The sequence below is a fragment of the Pinus tabuliformis genome, chromosome 8 (genome assembly GCF_031772625.1).
Source record: "Pinus tabuliformis cultivar Carrire ecotype Pingquan chromosome 8, CPIR1, whole genome shotgun sequence".
Taxonomy (NCBI): Eukaryota; Viridiplantae; Streptophyta; class Pinopsida; order Pinales; family Pinaceae; genus Pinus; species Pinus tabuliformis.
In genome coordinates, this window is record NC_142294.1 from 1846127138 (window position 1) to 1846146273 (window position 19136).

Here is a 19136-nt window from a genome sequence, read left to right on the forward strand (position 1 = left end):
AACAATCTCAGGAATCCTACTACAACCAACTGAATCTACTTCACCTAAATCGTAAATTACATTACAAACTTATTTCAGATTTCTTCTTGAAACATTGAAGTAAATTACTGAAGAAGCCTACACCAAATTAAATATGATTATGAAACATAGAAACTGAGCAAGGAAATACAAACACATAGGACACCGTTATTTTTGGACAAATGTCCCCGAAAAAACCCAACTTGGGAAAGTCGGTGCAGCGATGAGGGTTTTATTTTATTATGCAGCAGTGAAATCTGAGTACATCTATGGATGTCCAACTGGCAATCCAAACAACAAGAAAATCTGGCAGAGATATTCCCTAAGCAACCCCAGCACTCATGTTGCCTGCACTCATGTTACTGCACTTGCGCGTTCCGGCACTCGCGAGTTCCTGCATTCTCGCGTTCCTGCACTCACAAGTTCCTGCACTAGCGAGTTCCTGCATTGGGAATAACTCAACCTCTTGCTACTGCCTCTCCGGATCTGGAAATCTTCCTTCGGATCACTGCCCCTGCCCCTCTACTGCAAAAGATCTCTTTGATCAGAATTTCCTCATGAGAACATCTCACTTCAGTAATTCGATCTCTTTATCTCTCGGTGTATTTTCCAAATGACCCTCAAGCCCCTTCTTATATGTTCCTGTTGGACAACCAATGGCCTAGATTAACTCCTAATCAAAGGCTTAGATCATTTTGACTTGATCTTCATCTTTAATTAGAAGATTCACCCACAATTAGATTAATACCCATTAATATTTTAATTTTCCAAAGTTTAGACTTAGGAACTCCATCAAAAATATTAATTATTTTAATATAATCGTCTATGGGTGGAATTTCCCAAAACGGTTTCTGGGTTCTTTGGAATGCATGTGCCCAAGCCTCCCTACAAAATTTGAAGCTCAGAGCACATCCGATGCTACCACAAATCAACACTGTCTTGCTTCATCTGCAGCTCTGATAACATGTGAAAATTTGGAACACCCAAATTTCTATTGTAGCAACTGATTAAGTTTCTTCTATTTGTTAATTATTGAACAAATTATTTACTGCATCTTACAGCAAATATCGAAACTAATACATTGCAGCCTTCACCAATTAAAATTATATGCAAAAACAAGAAACTGAGCAAGAAAGAAATACACAACACATGACATTGTTATTTTTGGACAAATGTCCCCGGAAAAACCCAATGCGGGAAAACTGGTGCAACAGTTGAGGGTTTGTATTATTAAGCAGTAGTTTTCTGAATACAATCTTTGGATGCCTTGTTGGCTATCCAATACAGAGAATATGACTAACAGAGAGATGAATGAGATATATTGGTGCATAAAATCATTACGGAAATAGAATGTTTGTTTGTAGATTTTGTGTTGTAGAGTAGGTAAGTAATTGTATTGATATAATAATATAAATGGTGGTTTACATTCCCTCAGACGGTGTGCCTAAATAGGCATTGAGTGGTCACAAGAGTTGATTGGTCATGCCTTTTGACCTTTCACTTACATAATTAATATTAATTCCTGCCAGGCCAACAAGTAACTCCTCCAAAACGAATTGTGTTTATTTATTAAGATTACTCATGGTTATATACATGAGGGAGTGACTCTTGGGCTTCATCTCCCGTGGCTCTTTATTTTGCATTATTTACTATTTACATTATTTACAAGTCTTCACCCAATCCCAATGATTAGGTGTCAACATTCCCCCCTTAATCTGAAGGAATGTTAGTCAGTCCAAGCATCGTTCTGAATCTTTCAAACTTTTCTCTTCCAAGCGCTTTGGTGAAGATATCTGCAATCTAGTCATTAGTGGAACAATAGCGTAGATGGATTGTCTTGGCCTCAACATGATGTCGAATGAGATGGTATTTTGTATTGATGTGCTTCATTCGATCATGGAACTTTGGGTTCTTGGCCAAATTTATTGCAGAGGTGTTATCAATCATGAGTGGAGTTGAATGTACTTGTTTTACCTACAAATCTTCCAGAATTTTCCTGAGCCACACAATTTCTTTTGTTGCCTCAGCTGCTGCTACATATTCTGCTTCTGTTGTGGAATCTGCTTGAGCTGATTGTTTGCGTGATCCCCATGAGACAGCTCCTGATCCAAGACTCATAACATAACCTGAAGTAGATACCCCACTGTTTGTGTCTCCATCGAACTCTGAATCAAAGTATCCAATCAACCTGAAGTCGCCCACCTGTGTATACTTGAGTCCAAATTCTTGGGTTCCCTTCAAGTACTTTAGAACTCTTTTTGCAGCAGACCAATGTCCCTCACAAGGCTTTTGCATAAACCTAGAGAGGATTCCAACAACAAACGAAATGTCTGGTCTGGTAGTAGTCAGGTAGTTGAGACTTCCTACAAGTTGTCTATACTTTGTTGCATTCTCAAATTCTTTTCCTTCAATGGATGTGAGCTTTAAGTTTTGTTCCATTGGAGTAGTCAGAGGATTGCACTCAGCCATGCCAAACTTGTTCAACAGATCTCCAATGTACTTCTTTTAAGAAAGGAATATAGACTTCGGATGTTGAGTTACTTCAATACTAAGATAGTAGTGAACATAGCCCAAGTCAGACATTTCAAAACCTTTCCTCAGTTCCTTCTTTATGGATGCAATGTAGCTCTCATTGTTCCCTGTCATCAAAAGATCATCTACATATACCACAAGATATACAATTGTTTTGCCAACTTTCTTGACAAACAAAGTTGCATCATCAAGATCATAATGTTTGAAGTTGAGTTTCAGAAGATGCTCAGTTAACTTTTCATACCAGGCTCGCGGTGCTTGCTTGAGGCCATACAAGGATTTCACAAGTTTGCATACTTTATGTTCATGTCCCTTCACAGCAAATCCTTCAGGCTAGGACATAAAAACATTCTCTTTTAGATCTTCATTCAAGAAAGCAGATTTTACATCCATTTGATAGACTTTCCAACAGTTCTGAGCTACTAGGGCGAGTGTCCAGATGGTAGCCCATTTTGCTGTGGGGGCAAAAGTTTCCTCATAATCGACCCCTTCCTTCTGTGCAAAACCTTTTTCCACAAGCCTGGCGTTGTGCTTGTCAAGTGAGCCATCAGCTTTATACTTGTTCTTGTAGACCCCAATTGGTTTGGTTCCAAATGGTGGATCAACGAGCTTCCAAGTGCCATTCTTTATCAAAGCATCATACTCCTTTTGCATCGCTTCTTTCCATTCATCATGAGAAGCGGCTTCTTTGAAGGAAGTTGGTTCAAAATCTGTAGACAAATTCAGTTCACAATCATAAGAAACATCCATATCAACAAGTGAATCAAAATCATTTACATCACCTCCATTTTGCCTGGTTGAATTTCTTGTTCTTGTCTTTCCAACATCATCAGGATGAACACTTTCAAGTGTCATTGTCAGCCACTTTTGGGGACCTTTCTAAGATGGTCTAGGTTGCTCAGTTGATTGAGTTGGGACTGAATCATGATTGAGTCTCCCAATTATATCAATCACATCACTCAAAGTATCATCAGTGGTTGGAGTTTCATGTGGGGGAGAAAGTGCTTCAAAAGAAGATTCCACAGATTGATCCAGTATAGGAATCCCCCCTTCAAGATGTGGAATTTGATTATCAAATTCTTGAAATGATTTTGCATGTCCGAATCTATCCAAGCGATCAAGTTGCCGCTCAACAACATTGTCAGCTTTGGAAGATTCAAGAAAGATTACATCTCTAGATACAACAAACTTTTTATTGACTTCATCATAGAGACGGTGTGCTTTAGAGGTATTTGAATACTCCAAGAAGATACACTTACGACTCCTTGCACCAAGTTTGTTTCTATGTACCTTTGGTATCAAGGCATAACAGGTGGAACCAAAGACCCTGAGATGCTTTACCGAAGGAATGTGGCCATACCACATTTCATAAGGAGTCTTGTTTCTAATAGCATTATATGGACATTTATTCTTTACATATACAGCACTGTTGGGATAGGGCCCCTAGTGTCAGTTTTTGGGTTAGTTAACCCAAGTTTTGTAAAAGATGTAAAGTCTCTGCGAGATGGGGATACGGAGCGCGCATGTAGATAGGAGTCAAAAGGGTCTTAGCCCCTTGTTTGGATAAGTAAATAGGTCAGTTTTGAGACTCACCCATGGTCTACGGACCATGGTATTGTATTGAGAATGCTATATATTTGAGTCATAGCGAGTCTAGAAGAGAGAAGTAAGTAGGCTAAGTCAAGATAGAGACTGTTTGGGCAAGTGCTAAGGCAGGAAGGCTTTGCTTCTTGTACTTAAGCGAAAGGTGAAGGCTCCTGCAGCTGAGTATGCAGGAGGCCTTGGTAAGTTCACAGTTGAGTGCACGAACCCCTGCTGCTGAGTGCGCAAGGTGAAAGAGTCTGTAATATGAATGTCGAAGATCAATAAAGACTGATTTTGAAGAATTATCTTGCAATCTGAGCATTACTGTTGATTATGTTTATGTTATGATTTGTCGCTTTATAATGTGTTTTCTATGGAATAATGAATGAATGTTGCGCGAAACCACTGAATCTATCTTATTTATGCATGACTTAAGTAATTATCCATTTCCGCGAAAATAAGGGTTAGTTATGTTACCATTTCTAATGAATTGGATAGATCTGTGCGAAGTCAGACTTTAGGGTTATTAATTAATGTGCAAAAGTGGACAATTTGCCTGTTTAGGGTACGAAAAGACTAATCGTAGACCTTCGTGAAGCTCTAGAAGCCGGTTTCTTAGAGTTGCAGTGACGAGTCATAGCAGACTACCGATCTGCGTGAAGGCAAATCTGAGCTATGGGAGCTAAAGAACCACTTATCACATGTCCTTGGATGCAGAAACCTGGTTCTAGCATCCCCCAATACTGCTTTGGGTGAGACTACAGGTTGTTGCCGAAAGGGCCAGCAGTTAAGGTTTTGTTGGTTGGCGCGAACAACTCTGAATCTGGGTCAGGCCCCCTTAAGCCAACAAGCACATAGAACTACATCAGCCCAAAACACCAATTTTACATTCTTGAAAACATCATGGAACGTACCATATTTAAGATTGTCCTATTCATTCTTTCAGCTACTTCGTTCTGTTGGGGATTATAAGGCCCAGTTGTCTGATGTTTGATCCCATGTTGGTGAAAATAGTTTTCAAATTCATTTGAAGTGTATTCTTTTCCATTATCAGTGCGAATAGAGCCAATATGGGATTGTGCATCATTTTCAATTCATGTATGAAAGTTCTTGAATGTTTGAAAAGCATCAGATTTGTTCTTCAATAAATAAACCCAACACATTCTGGTGTAGTCATCAATAAATGTCATCATATATTTGTTTCCATTTGCAGAAGGAACAGGAATTGGACCGCATAAATCTGAATGAATGAGTTCAAGTTTTCTATGTGCTCTGGAATGTGAATCATAAAAAGATTGTTTGCTATGCTTTCCTAGAATGCAAGCATCACATTGCTTAAGTTTCCTAGGAATTGTAGGCAAACCAGTAACACCATTTTTCTTCAACAAGCGAAGGTTGTCATAGTTCAAGTGTCCAAATCTACCATGCCATAATAGACTTGATGGAAATGTACCTTCATCATTTTGTGCGCGAGCAGAGGTACCTTGTAGCTTGAGAAGTTTTTCTTCTTCTATCCCCGTCATGACAAGTGAGTGATATGATGCTTTTCTCACCTCAACCTTGCCATCAAACATATGAATGGAGTATCCTTGCTAGTGGATGTGGACCAAGGATGGCAAGTTTTTCCTCAGCTGTGGGAGATATAAAACATCATGCAGAAGAAAGTCTGGAAGACTAGGCAATTTGAGCCTGATTGTGCCAAGCCCTGATGGCTTGAGTTTTGATTTGTCTGCAAAGTATACTACTCCATCAACACTGTCAATAAATTCTTCAAAAAAAATCTTTTCTAAAAGTCATGTGGCAAGTTGCTCCTGAATCAAGCAACCAATCATTTTTCCAAGAAGCAAGTGAAGCATTAAACAAGTCTTCATTTACTCCAATATTACAATGTGCCACAACATAGTGAGCGGATTCAAGTGCTTTACCTTTCTCTTTGTCATTGGTTTTACCTTTGGGTTGATTTATTTCCTCCTCAATTCTGTCCCAAGGCAACTTGCGTGTGGATGCATCATGTGATCCATCTCTATTACAACGTATGCAATTAAGATCAGACTTTTCTCCTTGAGAGTGTCTGCCCCCCTGCCTCTGAAATTTCTTCTTCCTCTTCCTCTTCAACCACCTCTTCCTCTGGAAGAATCTTGAGCATGATTCTTCTCTCTATGTGCAAGACATACAGCTTCTTCAGAAAACTGAGGAGTCGTCTTCTTCCCAAAAGCTCTCTCTCTCAACAAATTTATTTACAAGGGAGTCAAAGGTAATTTCTTTGAGGTTTCCATTTGTTTGCAATGACTCAAGATAATTTGAATAAGTGGGATAAAGTGTCTTGACAAAAGCAATCAAAGGAATGTCTAGTTCAACATTAGTGACTTTGATATCATGCATAATAAATTTTACTTCTGATGTAAGAGCAAGAGGATCATCATTTTGTAATTCAAGACTGAACAATTTAATCATCAATTGGACAACTTCAAGTGCAGAGTGTGAGTCATAGAGTTCCTTCAACTTCTGTAGGGCTTCAAAAGCATTTGAAAATGGTGAAATATAGCGACTCACCTCTTCATTTACAGATGCTGCAATCAAGGCATAGGCCTTGTTGTTCTTGTTTTCCCAAATGGTGAATTCCTTGTCTGAGGTAGGCTTTGCAGGTTCATTATCTCCTTCTCCTACACAAAATCCTTTCCACAACTCACTGAAAATGAGAGTGTGTTTGATCTTCCGAGACCACTCAGGATAGTTCTCCTTCCCAGTGAGAACCACTCCCACAATAGATATCAATGAATGCATTTTAAAATATGTGTACTATAAAAAAAATACTTCTACTGGTAATATATTGTGAAAAAAAAATCACTTCTATTCTGATGTATATTTTTTTTTGGACAGAGGTATTATGTGGGGGAGAGTTATATGGGAAAGGGAATATATGGGGAGGTATTAATGGGGAGAGGGTGTATTTGGCGAAAGGTTGAATGTGTAGGTATTAAAGCATTCAACATAGGGAGCGAGGAGGGAGTGTTGAAGTTGAGTGGGCCGACTACGTATGGGAGCCGACTGTGAGCAGTGTTTGGGATATGGAGGAGGGGCCAATTATATGGAGGCCAGCGGAATGGTATGCCACACCATTGCGCAGTGGGAGATACCAGGAGCACGCAAATCAGTGACGAGCGTATGCAGCATTTGGAATCCAAGTGGGAGGGTCGCGTATGGGAGCGGCAACGCAGTGGGGAGATTTGAACAGTCAAACCTCGAGTAGGAATAATACGGATGCCCAATCACTTAATGAATCTGTCCACAGGGATGTTTTCAGAGAATTTAGAGCTTGGCGCAGATAAATCCTTGACAGAGACCAAAAACAAAAATACCCTGCAAGAACACCACGCACCCACACCCACAATGAATCAATCTATCAATCCTCCTTGTGGGTTTTCCAACCGCGACAACGCAGGCAATGATAACCGGGGGCCTTTCGACTCACACAAATGCATTGGGAGCGGATTATTAAAAATTGGGTGTGCAGGGCGTTAAGGGTGTTGTGGGAGCACAGTCAAGGGGCCGGAGAATGTGAGGAGTATGGAGCAAAAACAATAAAAAAATTAAATTGCAGGACGCATCAACCAAAGGAGAGGCCTACACGCCAACACAGTCACGATTTCAATAAACATTAGCATCTCGACTCCCACTGTGATTGGTTCTCCTATAGCAGTCTCGACGATAGCCCATTCAATGCACAACAAGCAGAAAATAAATTGTTCAACATTCAATCACTGCACCTTCTTTATTTAGTACTCAAGGCACCGAGCGCACAGGGACAGAGGATGGCAGGCATTATGCATGGCAGAACAGATTTTCTGTCAAAAGAGAGGGGCAGAGGATAGACTGCAAAGAAAAAATGGCAGAAAGGAGTTACAGGGGCAGACTGGAATGCCAAAAATGGAGTTGGCTCTGATACCATGTCAGTCCAGGAGGTAACTCCTCCAAAACGAATTGTGTTTATTTATTAAGATTACTCATGGTTATATACATGAGGGAGTGACTCTTGGGCTTCACCTCCTGTGGCTCTTTATTTTCCATTACTATTTACATTATTTACAAGTCTTCACCCAATCCCAATGATTAGGTGTCAACAATTCCTAATTTAATTAATTCATTATTATATTATGAAATATTTATTCATAACATTGTCATCCCCTTTAGAGATGCTTTGTCCTCAAAGCACAACCAAAAGGGTTTTCTCTAGTTGAACATTGCTGCGATGGATTGGCATCCTTTCATTGACTGGTGCATTCTTCACGAGTACTTGTACCTTCCTTGGAGCTAGAAGCATTAATACCATTTAATTTATAATGTCGTCCTTGCCAATTAAACTCCATCAATTGTTCTTCAAGGTTTGTAGTATAACTCCCTAGTTGTATTAACCATTCTGCACCTAGAACTACATCCATTTCTTTGAGTGGTAGGGCAAATAGATCTGTTTTTAGCTTCAGCTCTTGTATTTGGATCGAAACTTTTTGACATTCTCCTATTTCCTTGATTTTCTTTCCAGTGCAACAGACATGGACAGGCCTTGATTGGTGTTAATTTTGGGTATGTTTTATGCTTAGAGCAATTTATTTCAATTTTCATAGTTAGCTCAATATCTTTTCTAGATTAGAAATCACATCAGTGTTAAAGTAAACTGCAGATAGAACATAAACATAAATCGCAGAATACAAGCCAAGACAAGAGGACACAAGATGTGGTGCTAGCCAGGGACAAACCCCAATGTGGGGAAACCCTTGATCAATTCTTCTTCTATGTTCTTCAATAGTTCAACAGAGAGAGAGAGATAGTACATTTACATCAGAAGTCAATAGTTTGACTTTCTATATCTACATGAGATCAGTTGAAGACATGCTGCTTCAACTGATTCTCCAAGGTGACTTCTTCACCTATCATAGTGTTGCATCTCGTCCACTTGTTGCACCTCACCGTGCTGCACCATGCTGCACTTATCATCACAGTGCTGGACCTAATGACCATGCTATGCACTTCATGTTGTTGCTCCTGTCACTGTGCTGCTCCAATCATTGAGCTGCTCTTATCACAGATTTGCACCTAATGTTGTACTCATCGCTGATCTGCACTCAATGTTGCACCATCATTGATCTGTACTCAATGACTGCTATGCTACACTTCATCAGTTGCACCACTGTCTTGTTGTCACCTACATGCTGCATACGGCAATACTGTAGCTCTGTCATGGAACAGCCTTAGCTGCTTGCTATGGCTTGCAGCCTAGCAAAGCAGCTAGCTGTAGCAAGAGATTCTTCCAACAGATCTCATGAACCCTTTATACATACCCAGACATAATCTTGTTACAACGTTGTTTGCTATACTTGACTTTGCTGTCAACACTTTGATTCACCAACCAAGTAAATAGTCCTAGGAACAAATCATGTCCAAACATATATGCTGCCACCTACAGCATCTTGCTGTAATACAATAACTCTTGCTGCAGTTTTAGATCCACTTTCCTTGCTGTGTCTAAGGGTCCTTTCATACATAGATAAGGGCTCCTTCAATTAAGGTTTTCCTCCTATATTTGCTGCAGCCAGGATGTCCTCCATTAGGACTATGACAAAGGGCAACACTAGCCCTCCTTTGACAGCGGATGAGGGCATACCGGAATGCATCTTAAACTTCTGTTTGGACAGCGGTTTAATGGACAATTTGACAACTGCTAGGAACCTTGTTAGCAGTGGCTTGAACCTCCTTCTTGGACTGTTGTTAGGGCAGATAGGAGCCTCATCAAACTGCGGATTAGGGCTCCTAGATTGGGCTACGTAATAGTGCCTCTTGACTGCGTTAAAACTGCGGATTAAATCCCTTCCTTGGACAGCATATAACTCTCTTCCTTGACTGTGTGTGCATCTCTCCCTTGACTGCGTCTAGGGCACCAGATTGTGACACTTGATTGGACTGTGGTTAGAGCTTGTCAAGCCTTTCTCTTTACAGCGAATACATGCCTCCTTTTGGTGCCTATGAAACCCTCATTGACTGCGGCCTAGGAGTCTTCTTTCTCTGCGGATATGACCCCTTCAGGACAACGTTAGGTTGCTTAGCATATAGGCCTCTCCTTGAAGCGTAATGGAATCATCCTTCACCTTCTTGACAACGTTATAGAGTATCTCCTTCCATGGCTGTGATTTGATCTTCCTTAGGGCATTAGGGCATCATGAGGCTTCTTCCTTTTACTGTTGATTAGGGCATCATTAGGCCAGCATATATCCTAGGGCACTCCCTCTAGATCTCATCTTCATCAAACCCAAAAACAGGATAAAGAGAGATCACACGAGTTAGTGCATATCAAATGACTTAAAGTCCTCTGCTATTTATACTAAAACATAGGGCACAAGAGGGGGTTATCTGGTTGCTAGCCGACCTTGACAAATTGTCCCATAACACAAATAAATTGATATCTCCATGAATACTTATCAGAATCGGATGATCTTTGGATCAATCCTACACCTCTCGATGAGAGGGATCCAAAAAAAATATCAGCTTCCATTAATAAGATGACCCACATGGAGTTTGGCCCTAGTTGCCAATTTTAACAATTGGGCATATACAAAGACCAAGTTGTTTAGCAAGATCAATGTATATACAATTGTGAGTACTACCAGAAAATATAAGTATATTGACATTTCTGTCTTTTATGAGTCCTTTGAGCCTTAGGGTTTTAGGACATAGATTCCTTCTCATGTTTGTTGATGGAGTAGTAAGTTTCATGTTCTTTTTTGGGAATTGGCTCTTCTTCCGAAGATGTGGTGGAACGTATTTTGTAGTTGCTTGTTGTTCTTGATCTGTGAAAGAGTTACTATTTTCATCAAGGTTTTTCCAATCACATGAAATTACAGCTAAAGACCTTACATCGCTACATTTTCAACACTCCCTCTTAGCAAGAAAGGATTCTGTATAACTCCCAACTTATCTTTGAAAAACACGAACTTGCCTTTAACTAAGGCCTTCATCAACATATCTGCAACCTGCTCATCTGTTGGAATGTACAGTAGCTTCGCTATCCCTTTCTGCAAACAATCCCTGGGATGATGATACCTGATCTCGATATGCTTGGGGCAATCAAGAAACACTGAATTCTCAAAGAGCTTAATGCAACCCTTATTTTCACAGTGGGTCATAGTGGGTTCCATCCTCTGCTTGAAAATTCCCACAAGAAACTTCCTCATCCAGATAGTTTCACACGCTGCCAAACTGGCATCCATGTACTCAGCCTCTGCTAAATTGATGCAATTGATCTCTGCTTCTTATTGTACCAAGAAACAATTGTTGACCCAATGTTAAAGACGCAACCTGAAGTACTCTTCCGATCTGTGGAGCTCCATACCCAATTTGCATCTATGAAGCCCTCAAGCCTCACTCCATCAACCTATTTGTACCATAATTCATAATCTATCGTGCCTCTAAGATAGCTCAAAACATGCTTCGCAACAACCCAATGAACTCTGGTAGGATCCATCATAAATTAGCTCAATTGGTTCACTTCAAAACATATGCCAGGCCCGTGTGTTGACTAAGAACATAAACGACCCAACAAGTTGCCTATATAATGTAGCATCTACTCGTTCTACTTTGCTAACGTCCACCTTCCTCCAATTTGTGACTAGAGGCGTGGTCATGGACCTGTAACCTTGCATATGAAGCCACGTGAGGATCTTTATAGTGTACCTTCACTGCCCCACGAAAATCTTCCCATCACCCCGCCAAACCTCCAACCAAAGGAAATAGTGCATAAGCCCCATGTCCGTCTCAAACTCCCTTACAATGTCTACCTTGCGATCCTGAATCAAGTTGTCTACTACAGTCAAAATAAGATTGTCAACATAAAGCACTAGAATGAGTGGAAGCCCTCCAACCGTGACATAATACAGGTAGGCATCCGCCTCACTTTTAGTGAGACTTAATCATCAAAGGTAGTTATCAATGCGAGTGTACCATGCTCTCGGTGCCTACTTGAGCCCATAAAGAGATCTCTTCAGCAAACATAGATGAGTGTCTTTGATGAAAGCCTCAAACTCCTCTGGTTGCTCCAGATATATCTCCTCCTCAACCACTCCGTTGAGGAATGATATCTTCACATCCATCTGGTTGATTTTCCACCCCATTTGTGTTGCAAGTGCCAGAATAGTTTTGATGGATGAATAACGTGCCACTAGAGTGAATGTCTACTCATAGTCAATGGCTTCAACTTGCAAGAATCCCTTGGCCACAAACCCAACATTGTACTTCTCCACACTCCCATCTGTTCCATGCTTCACCTTGTACACCCAGCGTGAGCCTAATACTAATTTGCCTTTTGTCTGTGGCGCAATTTCGTAGACATCGTTCTTCATGATGGAGGAATATTCCTCCACCATGGCATTTCACCAAACCTACTGAGAGGTTGCCTCCTCATTAGTCATAACAAGAAGTCTTTGTGTCCAATAACTCAGTCATCAATGTCATATATCTGGTGTACCTTTGTGGTTGCTTGCTCTGCCTGAAAGAGCTAGGAGTCTCAACTCGCTCCTAGGCCCACTGAATCAACCTTTCAACCCACTTGGCTCTCTTCCTCCCTATGCTGGGAGTCATTGACTGAGTGGTTGCCTCCACTTGTCCTGGTCTCTCCTCCTCGTGATGCAATGACTCCTTGTCATCTATCTGAGACTCAATCTGTGATATTGGTTGAGGCTCCTGCTTGGGAGCGAGTAGCTCCTCCTCAGGTACTCCAACCTGCTCTCGCTCCAAGGACTCCCTCAAAGCTCTGTCCTCCTCAAACCTCATGTCCTTCCTGATAACTATCTTCTTGAGTGATGGTATATACACCCTGTACGCCTGAGATGTCTCACTGTAACCCATAAAAATTTCCTTTTCAATTGTCGACTCCAACGTCTTCCTACTCTCTTTGGACACATGGCAATAAACTTTGGTGCCAAAAATGTCAAAGTGTAACATCAGGTTTCTTTCCTGTGAAAGCATCCTCCGATGTAACTCGTCCAAGCACCCTGTGTGAACTCTTATTCTATAGAAATACTGCAATGTTGCATGCCTCTACCCACCAGAACATGGGCAGCCCCTAGTCATACAACATGGCCTTGGCTGTTCCAACTATGTTGTGATTCTTCCTCTCAACCACCCCATTCTATTGAGGGTTGTGGGGTGATGTAAGCTCTCTCTTAATGCCCTCTTTGGCACACACGACCCTGAAAGCATTAGAGACATATTCCCCGCCATTATCACTCCTTAATACTTTGATCTTCTTCCCAATCTGGTTTTCAACCAAGGCCTTAAACTCCAAGAACTTGGAGAAGACCTCTTCCTTCTTCATAAAGAAGATCCATGTTTTCTGAGAATAGTCATCTATGAAAGTGACATAGTACATGTGTTCCCATGAGTGATGGAGAAGAGAGGGCCCACATACATCTGAATGTACCAGCTCCAAAATCCCTTTGGCTTTGATGTCTCGGCCCTGAAAACATGACTTGGCATACTTGCCAAGTGTGCACCCCTTGCACACATCCTGTTGGTCAAATGCGCACTGTGTTAGTCCTGTGGCTATCTACTAAAGGATTTGCAGTGCCCCGTGATGAAAATGCCCCATGCGTCTGCGCCAAATCTACCCCACGTCTCTGTTATGCGCACTTCCTCCCTTGTTGCTCAAGGTTGCGCACGTCTCATCTCAACCTGCAACCTAGGAAGATTCTTCATCCTCACATCAACCTGCTTCATGGATCCAGAAACTAAGTGTTTGAGGTAAGCCTTACTCTGCTAATAATGACATCATTACCCTTATCTTCTAGGGTAGCAACATAAACAAGGTTCTTCTTAAGGCCTTGAACATAGAGGGCATCCCTCACATGGAGAGAGCTACCAAACTTCCTCTCAAAACTGACAATACCTACTCCCCTAGTCAAGTACTTGCCATCATCTCCTTGATCAATGTGAAATTTCATGTCCTTCTCCTTCAACATATTCCTTGTTGCCAGTCATGTGGAAGGATACTCCAAAATCAATGTACCATACGCTCCTGCCTACTGAGCTTTCCATGCAAGCTATCGGTGGAGAGTCTTTCTCGAACTGAGAAGAAAACACATCTACCTCAGCTGATGTGGCTACATGGTCCTTAATGGACCCCTTCTTCTAGTTAGGACACTTAGTGGCATAGTGCCCAAACAGGTGGCAATGGAAGCATTTGATCTTGCTCAAATCTTTCTTATTCATGTCGCCCTTCTGACTAGACTCGGCCTCTCCTTGGCCCTTCTTTCCCTTGGCTTTGCTACCTTTGCCTACCAAGGCAAACTTCTCCTCATCCTTTGTCTTTGTTGAAATTCCAGTTATCGTCCCCCTCCAGATTTCTTCTTGGACACAGCCTCCCCACATCCTCTCCCAATTGGGAAGATTCTCTCTGCCATTAACTGCGTCCTGGGAATTTTCCCAAGACTTATGAAGTCCCAGTAGTGCAAGACTCACAAGGTCTTTGTATACTATAGTCTCAACCACTCCAACTAGCTCATCTCGAACTTGGGTGAATTTGGAAAGATACGTAATGATGGGCTCTCCTTCGCTCATCTGGATATGTCTCAATTTGTCCTTCAAGGCTAGCTTCCCGGCATCACTGGATCCTTGATACAAAGTTAAGATGGCTGACCACATCTCATATGTTGTCTTCTTCCCATGGAGATGAGGGATAATATGGTCTTTGACCCCCTCAAGAATGATCCTCTTGGCCTTGGTTTCATTCTTGTTATGCTGGATCAACTGTTGGGCATCTTGAGGTGGAACTATTTGATTCTGCGCAAATTCTAGCACCCCATTATCTTCCAACATCACTGACATTTGCTCCTTCCATGAGCAGAAATTTGAAGCTCCCTCTAAACCGTGATCAGGCCTTAATCCTTGAAACGACATGTTGCTCTTGACAATACTGCTCTTCACTGACTGAACAACTTTGGTGCTAGTCTTTATGCGAAACTTTGCTCTGATACCATGTTAATTTTCTTGAAACTCTGTGCACTACTTTGATGAATTACTGAAAACAAGGAAACTAAAAACTGAAACCGAATTTACTTTCACCAAGATATAGAGTTTCTTAACAATCAATAAGCAGTGGAAGAAAAACACCAAAGATAAAAACAGATGCACGCAAAATTGACATGCTTGCTTTACCTAGGAAACCCAAAAGGGAAAACTTGTTTTCTTTGTTGTGGTAATTTACTGACTGTTCTTTGAGCACTAGGCTTCTCCTCACTATTCTCAACTCTACAATTGTTACAGTTGTTCTCGGCCCTGCTCTTGAGCTCGGCCCTGCACAATTGATCTCTGTTGAAGATAGTCTTGACCTGCTCTATGAATCCTGATCCCCTGCTCCACAATCTTTGCACACTCTGGCTCCTAAATACTTGCGCACTTCTGGCTCCTAAATCCTTGCGCACTTAGGCTCCTAAATCTATGCGCACTCTTGATCCCCAATTGATGTGCATTCCACAATAAAGAATGATCTATGATCTTGTGCCTTCATCCTTCTCTTTACAGATAGAATTCGATGCATGCAACAAGGCCTAGTCGAGTATCAGTTCACACTAGTGTCACGAGTTTCCTTTAGTTGTGATCGCGAGTTAACTGAAAACTTAACTCATTCTCTCTCCAATCAACACTGAATTCTCAACTCATTCTAACTGAACTTATCACTGCTACCTCATCCTGTAGTCTAAGTTCTAACTGAAGAAGACTCCAACGAACTGAAGCTCCAACACTATGCATGCAAACTTGATGACCATTCCAATAAACTGGAAATCAACTCATCGTAACTGAAGTCTATCTCATGAATTCGCACCCATGTAAGAGAAAGACTAATTCGTGGTCTTCACTGCTAAGTCACAAGCCAGAAGACCTTCCATCACTACATTTCAACACCCTCCAAAATTTGCAAGCGGCAAATTTAGGGGTTAACAGGTCCCTCTTAGTTACACAGGGTCTTGCACTCGAGCTTTGTCACTTTATCTCAAGAAGTGTAAGATTTTGCAGTAACATACCTATCTCACAAAGTGGAAAGTGAAATAGATTTCCAGAACAAATTTCATCATGCAGACCAGAACTGCACCATCAAACATTATGACTTTTATGCATACTTTCTAGACCATTTGACTTTTATGCAACAAATAGGCCCAAGTAAACAGTTATCAAGAATGCAACTATCTCACAAAGTGGAAAGTGAAATAGATTTCCACAGCAAATTTCATCATGTATACCAGAATTGTACTCATGATTTTTATCAAGTGGACTTGAGACCGCAGAACACCAGTTTGGCCTTTTGGTTAAGAACCCATATCAATGAGTACAAGGTTCAGTTTTGTATTCGTCAAAGAACTTGATTTGATCCTTTTGACAGGGAACCATATCCACAGACCACAAGTACAAGGTTCTTGTTCTATTCTCACAGGCAGGCTTATGAGCACATTCCTTTCGCATTCTTACACCATACAGGAAACCAACAGAAAGCAAGTACCTCACCGAAACCCCTATTTAAGTCTCCTGGTTAAGGATCGATATCCACAAGGTTCAATGTTTTCGTAATGCAGGAAATTTCTGTTCACTCATGCATGTTAATTTTCTACCATAATTAAACAAATCGTCATAAATAACATAAAAAGTACTTCAAAAGAGGATATTTAACTTCTATTTGTCTCTGGTTTTCTACACAACAATGAAGACAACAATTTAATCAAAACAAAAGCATTACCTGGGACAGTATTGGAATTGATGCCCCTGAAAGATTAACTGCTTATGGCAACCAAAACAAAACCCCAAACCACAGTTAGCATCATTGATTGAAATTTTATTCTCCATACATGAATGCTTTCTTCTTATTAAGAAATATCTCAGTAAATGAAAACTATATAAACTGCTCAAATGTGAATGTGTATAACCAATATGGAGTTCAATATAAAATCTTGAGAACATAAAGGCGAGAGTGATATATGACGATCTCTGCCTATCCTTTACAGAATGATCAATTTAGATCCTCTTGAGATTTTGTAAATCTTTCAATTATCCAATTGTAAAAATAAAGAGGACACTTAGCACTCTTTGAAAGTTGAAATGAAAAAGGTTATCACACTCGTGACTTTCTACAACACCATGGAGCAATCAATGCTTTAAGATGTCTTCTCAATATTATTATGATCCAAAATAAAATAAAAGTAGCAGTTGTCATATGGCATACCATATGTTGCTACAAAGCAATGCGTATATACCTGCTGCTGCCATTCCTGAAGCAACTCCAATGGCCTCCAGAGAACCAATCACAACAAAACGTAATTTAGGGAAGGCCAGCATTTCATCTGTCACAATGCCAGCATGATACCGAAAATATAGAATGGAAAAGTAAACGACCACATACCTGTAATCCACAAGTGCGAACTATAGAGTAAACTAGCAACACAATGTGAATAGCAGATATGAAAACAAACTGATTTTTAATTGCTTAATCTCACAAACGGTAAACATACCAAAAACAAACATATACCAAGCAGCAATTATAAACAGTACAATGATAAAATAAAATAGCTTAAGATAAAATAGCTTAACTTCATGCTCTGACTTGCAATATAGAGAGATTGGCAAGCTCTTTAAACCAATGTTCAAAAGAAAAATGTTTTCTAAACGTGGATCCAAAGTTCAAACACATAAGTGCAGACCATTGTTATATCACCAAGGGTCCACAAATAAACTTATCAGAAATATCAAGGAAAATATTGGAAAACAATAAAAAACTTAGACCTAAAGAATTCTGAAAATATCAGATAAATCGACAACCTCAAAAACTGGGGAGAAATTGAAAATGCAGAGGGAAATCAGAGATATTTGCAACAATGGTGCAATCCTAAACTTTTTTTCGAAATCCAATATGGTTCATTAAATTTCTATCATGTCCCTCGAAACAGACCCCCATTAATGTAATTCTAAACAGTTTCCAGGCAATATTTTAGCATAGATTTGTTTGAGAATTGACAATGCAAATATAAAAATGGATTTCAAAAATCGCAAGATAATTGTGAATACTACAATATTTTCCATTTTATGATAATGAACCTGTTTCCCACTCAATGATAAGCAATTTTAGAGCCACCCTCTCATTGGTGTGGTGTTGTTGGTTGCATGAACTCTCTTGCTCATATCCTCCAACTCAGACTTGTTCTTCCAATTTCTTCTTCAAATATATGATGATCTTGCCTCACATCACTCAGTTTTATCAGATGCCTCAACTATGGTGTACAACTCCTTTTTCTAACAACTCAAATGATCCATGCACGAGCAGATGGTATACTATGCCTCATTGCACATGGTCATGATACCTTTGTTTACAGTACTCACTTCAGCTACTGTGTTGTGTTCTTGTGTATGTGTTTCTTACTTAGACATGGTGTTATAACTTCTCGGCTGGTTGTGGAAGTGGTAAACACTAAAGTGTGATCTTTATTCTTAACACTTCGTAACAATAATGATTTGATTATTTTGCCTCATCAAACCATGGGAGACATAATATTCCCTTAAGTACTATCAAATCTTTGATCAAGTCATACTACTAGGGATTTGGTTGAGGTAGAGTACTTCATATCCTAAACATACTTAACACTTTCCATTTTTCCCCTTTTTATTTCCATTCCATTCATAAAAAATCATTCCTACTCATGGTTGACTTGTCAAATGTCATTTAATGAAATCTAGCTAAACAAATGAAGACATATGTAAAAGCCCAAGTCAAATAAAGCCAAAAAGGCTAGAGGTGAAAAGCAAATAAAACTTAAAACTTAAAAATAAGTAACACTAGAGCTATGCCACCTCATTAAAAGGCCCCTACCTATAAGTCCTATGCTAAATAAAGCATATCTAAAAGAGGACTAAGAAATCAAAGAAAGAAAATACAAAATGTAGTAGTAGAACAAAATTCACAAGGGACTCCCCGCTAC

At 40.2% G+C, this 19136-nt stretch overlaps 1 pseudogene across 1 annotated transcript in view; it reads right to left on the reverse strand.

The window, feature by feature from the left end:
- Positions 1-19136, reverse strand: part of LOC149243645 (protein CLT2, chloroplastic-like) — a 128983-nt pseudogene that overhangs the window by 92963 nt on the left and 16884 nt on the right. The window contains exons 2-3 of the transcript XR_016246700.1: positions 17421-17566; positions 16907-16944 (exon numbers count right to left, since the gene is read on the reverse strand). The product of XR_016246700.1 is annotated as a protein CLT2, chloroplastic-like (transcript). The remainder of the gene's footprint in view (positions 1-16906; positions 16945-17420; positions 17567-19136) is intronic.